This window comes from Silene latifolia, chromosome Y, assembly GCF_048544455.1.
Source record: "Silene latifolia isolate original U9 population chromosome Y, ASM4854445v1, whole genome shotgun sequence".
Lineage (NCBI taxonomy): Eukaryota > Viridiplantae > Streptophyta > Magnoliopsida > Caryophyllales > Caryophyllaceae > Silene > Silene latifolia.
The window spans coordinates 438,096,592-438,104,533 of record NC_133538.1 but is presented as its reverse complement, the minus strand read 5'-3'; the positions used below and the strand labels follow the sequence as shown (position 1 = coordinate 438,104,533).

Sequence of the window (7,942 nt, the reverse complement as noted above, 5' to 3'; positions counted from 1 at the left end):
TTTACAAACTTAGATGCGTGTCAGGGCCCGCCGACCGATAAATTTGAAAATTGCAAAATTTTATTTCGCAAAAAGAGCAAGTTCATAAAATTTTATTTTAAGAACTTAAATGCATGTCAGGGCCTGCCGACCAAAGGATTTCAAAATTTTATTTTGAAAAAGACTAAATTTGAGAATTGTAATTATTTTGACTGAAAGTCAAGAAATACATTGTGAAATTCCTTATGGGGTGGACCTGTTTCAATAACGTGTCTCACAATTGAAATAGGAATTAAGGACTTATCTTCACAAAATTTGGGAGAGAGAAATCATCTTTTACTTCCTGCATACCCAAACGATGAAACTTCCCACCTTTCCTGATTGATTTTCTTCAATTCATTTGTTCTTAGCTGTTTTTTTTTTTTGGGTTACAGTCGTCTATTATTGGTTGCCAGAGAAAACCAAATCAACACGATTCTTCAAGCAAGTAAAATTAGTGCTAATTGCTGTCATTCGAGCACCTGAATGGGATGAATTAGCGTGGGTTGCGCCATCATTGCAGCGCAGGATCAACGACGAGTGACTGTTGAGCCGCCATTTTAGCCCCCGATTGGCGATCGGATGACTGATGATGGAGGCATGGAGGCCCGTCGGATCTTAAGATTTTTGACCGGATTTTCTGTCAAATTGTAAGTGTTCTTTTACTGATTGATTTCAAATTCTTGCCTTTTATTTTTTACTGGTCTCGAATCAAGTTGTGGGCTTGATAATACGGCTGAACTGATAGCGTAATTGTGACATTAATGCAATTGATTAATCAAGTCGTGTGCTTGATAATACAATTATTCCGACTCAAATCGTAATTCAATGACAATGATAAAAATGCCAATGAAGTATAATGCTAATGAGACGCCAATGATGTATGTTGATGCACTTTTAATGTTCTTATAGACAACGAAGACAACACTAGCTAACTGACCATGCATTTTTCCCAAAAACAGACCATAGACGCATGACACACCGAGTTACTAGTCCGGTTTCTTTTCAAATTGAAATGTTCTATTGAGCATGATCCGGGAAAGGGATGGAGTATTCTAATCCTATCTTTTTAGGTGTTATGCCTATTGAACCATCATTGCTTTGTAAGTCCTTATAACTTTTTTTTTTTGGTCAGGGTTGTCGCCTAAATGTAGTCAAACATATGCGCTGAGTGTGTTTACTTATGCCCCTGGCCTTAGCTGAAACTCTCCACCCTGTGTTTTGTGGTATCCCCCTGTTACTTCTCTCAGCCCTCTGTTACTTCAGGTATTTTCCTGTGTCACTCACGCAGGTCACATAGCTAACATACCTGTTTTCTTCTGTTGCTTTCTTCTCTTTTTTTTTCTTCCGACCTGGTATGGGTCGTGATTGTGCCAACTTGTTTTCTTATTTCTTTTTGTTTTGCCTTGGATTTGAGATTCATATTGTAAAACGAGTTTTGCCCTCTTTACAGTAACAAGCTCGGCTAATTAAACAAAACTAATAGCATAGAAACAAAATACTTTTGTGACCGTATAAATTTAGTGTACATCCCCGAATTCTTAGATGCTAAACGAGGGTGACAAATAGAATGGAGTAGAAGGTTTTATGGTGTTAGAAGACACTGGAGACCTGTGTGCCTCTCTCACTCACCTAAATGAATGAAAGGATCGTCCCAAGAGGAATGGAGACAAAGTAACTGTGGATTGATTCGTCTGAAAAATGAAAAAATGACTACTCTGCAATTTGATTGCAAATTTGACTGGAATTGTTTTTTTTTTCTTTTTTACTAGAATTTTCTTTGTCTCTTTTTTTTTTTTTTACTAAAACTTTTTTTTTTTGTCTCTTTTCTTTTTTTTACTAGAACTTTTTTTTTGTCTTTTGAATTTTTGAGATTTTTGATACGGGATAAAATTGCAACTTTGGCTGGATTTTTTTTTTGTCTTGTGAATTTTTGAGACTTTTGACATTGGATTTGATTGCAAATTTGACTGGAATTTCTGTTTACTTGTGAGAATCTTCGGTGTGAGTATTTTTCAGCTTGCATTGGTACTTGAACTCACATTTTAAGTTCATTCTAGAGGTGATCAAATGTCCCAAGCCCATTGGCCCGACCCGGCCCAGCCCGCTTTTTTGAAGGGCTTGGACCTTTTATATTGGCCCAAAAAAGCCCATGGGTCGGCCCAAAAAAGCCCGATGTACTTTTGGGCCGGGTTTGGGCCAAGTATTTGGCCCAAATTTTGGGCCGGCCCGGCCCATATTTATTAATTAAGGAATATTTTTCTTATAAAATTTGTTTAAGTAGTGTAAATTTTATCTATAATTCCTTATAAACTCATGTATATATACTTATTGAGATTTAAAAGCGATGTTCACGTAACATAAATCATATCTACTAGATATGATAAAACATTATAATGTGTCGATGATTGTCTTTTATTCTATTTTTGGAGAAACATTATAAGTTGAAGGGATTATACTACTTATCTCGTTCGGTAAGTCGTAAATTTTAGGGCCCGAAAAGCCCATTTAGGCCCAAAAGCCCGATTTAGCCCATAAGGGCTGGGCTTGGGCTCGCTAAATAGGCCCTCTCATTTGGCCCGGTTCGGCCCAACCCGCACATGTGGGCCATTTTTATCATCCTGGCCGGCCCAAACCCGCATAGGCCCGGCCCATGATCAGCTCTAGTTCATTCTAAGGGACTTGTGGTCACCTATCTTGTTTTAAGGGCATGGAGTGTGCGCTCCCGTGTTTTATTTGGTAAGTTTGGGCACGGGTGTACTAGGAATCTGATTTTAATATTTTTGGGCTAATCTTCTAGCCTTAATGGAAATGGATGACAATATTTGCTAAAATGGTCGATCATATGAGTTTGTTCTCATCTAGTGGTCATTTGAGATATGAGAAATTGACAAATTTGGTAAATAGAGAGTTGTGCTCATTTAAACTAGTAGTCACATGAAGTATGGAAAATTAACGAATCAAGTAGAAAGATGGAATCTCCAAACATATAGGTCACCTAGTTAGAGACACGGCGATCAAGGAATTATCACACCACAGAAATGGAAAAGATGGTCTAGTGCACGCCCTCGTTTAGGCTGACTCTAAGAGGTCGATTGATCTACACTAAAGAGATACGCCCTAAAGTATTTCAAGTCTATTCTACTAGTTAAGGGTAAAAAGTAGAACAAGTGACTAATAAAAATGACATATGCTCGTTTTTTTCCACTTATTTAACTCAAAAAGGACTAGAATGGTCATATCTTAATTAGACACTTATGTAAACTAGTGTTTTTTTTTAGGTAATGTCAGGAACACTCGTATGAGATTATATGACTATAAGAGTGAATTTTCTTACTCTATTGACATGTTTGTTCTTACTCTTAGTTTTTTTTTATATATATGCAAGTGAGAAAGGACTTGGATGGTCCTAATTTAATCAAATTTTGATGGAAACCACATGTGAGTTGGTATTGTCGAGTCTTCCTGTACCCTTCTTTTGTTCCCAAGCTAGAGTGGCTATTAAATTAGGGTCTCGTTTACTCCTCCCTATCCCGGATCATGACATCTTAGCTTTTAGAAAATGATTTTATTTCTTTTCATTGCAGACAGGACTAGTATGGAGTAATGTATTGAATGTACATGTGTATGATGCTAGCTAAGACCTGAATGTGAGAATCTAATTTTTTTTACATGTTCTGCAATATTCTGCTCAGCAATAATGCTGCAAATGCAGGCCCTATATGAGACACCGTCTAAGAATGGAATTTACTATGTGAAGTGCGTGCGTCGAACTACCTATACTAAATGCTTAAATGGTGTGAGTGTCGCATGTAATCTAACACTAATATTTGACACGTGCAGGACTTGACGGACTATGATGCAGACGCTTCAATACTACTATACATATTACTATATGCTGATGCTCAGAGATATATGTGCAGATCCTTATGAGATGAAACATGAAGTGGGTAAGGCTAGTGAGTGCAAATGCATATGTATATGTACGTACAAATCTTAGTGCCAATTTATAGACCAAATTTGTTAATGTGTATGTACGTACATGATGCCGACGCCTACTGAGACACGTCTCTATATCAATGCCAATGCATATTAAACTACCTTTTTTTTTTCTTTTTGGCTAATTATTAATAATGGTAAGATTATAACAAACAAGACATACATAATATAACCTAACAAAGGTTCTACGGGATCTATGGTTAGGTTTGTGGGTAAGAAATTGGGTACTCACAACATTAAAATACCGCGAGGGTATCTCTTGCTTTTTTGCTCCCCAGTCATATGGACCAGACGAGTTGCCAAAACGCGACGTCATGAGGTGGAAAATATGTGTAATGCCTAGTCGGTCGAATGGACCTTCTAAGTATACAACATACTTTACCAAGGGTGAATAGGGATAGCTTAAATGGCATAATATTAACTTACGGAGAGCCTATGCCTTTTTTGTCTGAAACAATTATACAAAATCATGATATATAGTTAAAAAAAAAAGCAATAATAAAAAAAAATCATGACAAGAACATTCCAACGTTAGTTCAGGGCAAGAAAATGCTACTCATATGATGCTAATTCCTTTTTAGATATAAAGGTACAAAATAAGTCCACACTAGCGATCGATACGAAGTCAACAAAAAATTCCTGCATAATTAACTCATAATGGTTTAGCATGCATCAATATCATATTCTCATTGGTTTCTATTGCTCAAATTTACTCCTTTGCATACGTACCATACAAGCAGGTCTTGACAGAACCGAAAGAGGGGAAAAAACATGTCAAATATATAATATTACAAATAAATTTCAAGTCTTACCCTCTTATTAAATCCCCAGCGGAGTCGCCACTGTGAAATCCCTGAAAAAATCTTCTTTTTGAAATATATAAATAATATGGAGTCGCTAGTAGGTTTTATAAAAAACATACAAAAACAAATTTAACGGAAAAGTCCCTTTTGATCCCTTGAATGGGACTGATCCGTCACTCCGGTCTGAACCAAAGATTGCTGATTCGGGGGTAAAGGTACGGTCAGGGAAGGTGTTAGGCACCCGGACCGCCCATCAAACTGACGGTCGCTACTATTTATTTGTAATATTATATATTTGACGAAATTTATCAAAAGAATAAGAAAAACGATACAAATTATATACAAAAAAAATAAACTAAGTTAGTCAATACAATAAATAAACAAAATAAATAAAAGACAAAATAAAAAGAATTAAATAAAATAAAAGAGTAAAGAAAAACTTATTTGACGTCGGTACCCTCAGGCCTATGTGGATGTTGACTATTAATGAACTTTGACTTTGTCGTAAATTAACGGCTCTTATGCGCTTATATGGAAAACTGGGACAATTTTTATGTATAGGTGATTTGATTGAAGCTGGAATAGAATATTTGAGACGGTATATTATAGAGTAGAATTTATGGGTCTTATGTGTATCGCTTTTCGTGAATCTTGTCCTCCTCGCCTGATGATGCAAGGGAGTATATATTTATACTATATACTAGATTTCATGCCCGTGCGTTGCACGGTAACTAAATAATGTTCTGTTATTAAGTGAGCTTTTAGAAAATTTAAGTAGATAATATACCGACATTTAAAGTTGTTTGGGATATGTGAAACTTGTTCATCTGATGACCTCTTAATCTCTTATTGAGTTCGTTTCACATAGCTTAAGAGTTAGGAGTTAGTAGGTCTCTTGTAGGATTCTTATATGTTTCAGACTTTTAGTCTCTAGGATGACTTCAAATAATGTTCAATCAGTATAAACTTCCATGTCGCTCGAAATTGCACATTTAAATTGTATTATTGTATTGCTGTGAACATTTGATTGACCAAATACACTTGAATGAAATATTGAGAATTTCAAGGGTATAATTTTATGTAGAAGCTCTTAATTGTAAAAACACATATTCCCACTAACTAATGAGAGACCATGACTCGAGTCGCAAGTATGAAGTATTTGTTATGAAATATCGTTATATGTGTAATTTAAAAGATGAACCACATACTATAAAGATAACTAAACTACTAATTAAATTGAGGAGACACTCAGTCAAAAGCACTTAGTATATAATAGCCCATATTTGTGACAAATTTATTTATGGTTTGGGGAAATACGCAGCTATATTGGTAGGAGGTGGTCTCAAGATAAGCAACTTCTAGGAATTTCTAATTGCGCCAATGAGTGAGGCCTTTTTTTTATTAACAAATAGACCATTTCATTAATAAAGAGTCCTACGACATCTACAAAATATGTCAAATTTAATGAGAAAATGATAACAAATCTATAAAAATTACTTTTTATAATTAATTAATTTAATTAAATCTATAAAGATATTTTTTTAAAAGTATAAAATAGCGAGGAGCCAAAATAAAATTTATCCTACTCTTCTAAAAAATATTATAATAGTCTTACACAATCAGAATAAGGAAAATAGATAGGAATTTTAACTATTCAATTTGTATTAGAATTAAACAACATAATCTAAAAATCACATAAACAAAAGTTATAATAGTTATAATATAATCTTTGAGTGAATATAATTGTTATCAATCATCAAATGATCAAAATCAATTGCCAATTAACAAATACTTACAGCTGGTTGTGTAACCGACGCGTGTCGGTTGATTTATAGTTATAGTTTTAGTCAGCGTTTTTTCCCTTCTTTCCCCCACATTTTGGTGAAACAAACTGAAACAAATAAAAATCAATTTTATTGTTGCATGGAATCATACAATTAATTTATGCTATAATTTTCCCCCAATTTCTTCTCTCTCTCCTTGCTTTGAGACTTCATTAATGGCGTCTTCATTGCCCTAATTTCCCTAATTTATACGACACATCACACTCTTCCGCCTAATTTACCATCCTTCTTTATTATCTTCCTCTCCAAGTTACTAATCGTATATTACTCTGCAAGTTTCATAATTTCCTCATTCTTTTGTTTTTGATAATTTTGTGTGTTAGTTAATTCCGCCGTTTGTATAGTTGAATTTAACTTCTTAGTTTCATTTACTGATTCAAGTACGAAGTATATTTTTTTAGTTGTTATCGTTTCATTTTGTATTTTAATTAGTTGTTTTTAGCTTAATTAAGTATTGATTCATACTTAATATGCGTGTAGTCGATGTTAATTCGAGTTCAATTACTTTGGTTAGGTCGATTGTGTTATAATTTCTGGTTAGCTTAGTAATAGTTTTGGTTTATGGTTGTGAAATTGTACGTGAGGGTCCTTTGTTTCCTATTCGGTTAGCGTAAGGGTTAAGGGTAAAGCAAGGATTGAATCCTGCCGAGGGCCGAAACTTGTCGAGAAAGCTGTTGGTGGGGTTTTAGATAATTTAAGAAGCCAGGATCAAATTCTGCCAAGGCTTTGCTGTTGTTGTCATTTGTTGTTTTAGAGACCATTTGTCGGAGTGGGGTTTGAGATATTTTAAGAAGGTATTTAGAGGGTGTTGACGTATGTAGGATAATATAGGGAGGTGGAAATTAAATAACATAATCTAAAAATCACATAAACGTAAAAAAAAAATAACAATTATGATAGTTTATTAGGGTTTATATAGGAGGACGTGAATCAATTATCTTGAAGAAGAGCCTCCTGTTCATCAATGTAAAAAAAGAAAAGAGAACTATAATTAGATTCAGAATGAAATAAGCTAAAGAGAAGGAAAATCAAGATTAGATTCAAAATAACATAATCTAAATCACATAAACAAAAGTTATAATATAATCTGAGTGAATAATGCAACTACAAACCATACTACATACAGATATATCGAATGGATTCTGAAAATTCTTGGGTAGATTGCTTTATATTCTGAAAATTCTTGGGTAGATTGCTTTATATAGTCAATGCTTCGCATTGTACCTGCATTCAAACACAACAATAGTCATCACATAAATGTATACAAATCTATATAAT

The 7,942-nt window shown here is 34.4% G+C and overlaps 1 long non-coding RNA gene across 1 annotated transcript; it reads left to right on the top strand.

Annotated features, from left to right (window-relative positions):
* Window positions 1-243: 243 nt before the first annotated feature.
* Window positions 244-4,128, top strand: LOC141633304 (uncharacterized). Its single transcript, XR_012538080.1, has 3 exons — window positions 244-668; window positions 1,154-1,284; window positions 3,862-4,128. It is a non-coding gene; the product is annotated as an uncharacterized LOC141633304 (long non-coding RNA).
* The last annotated feature ends 3,814 nt before the right edge of the window (window positions 4,129-7,942 follow it).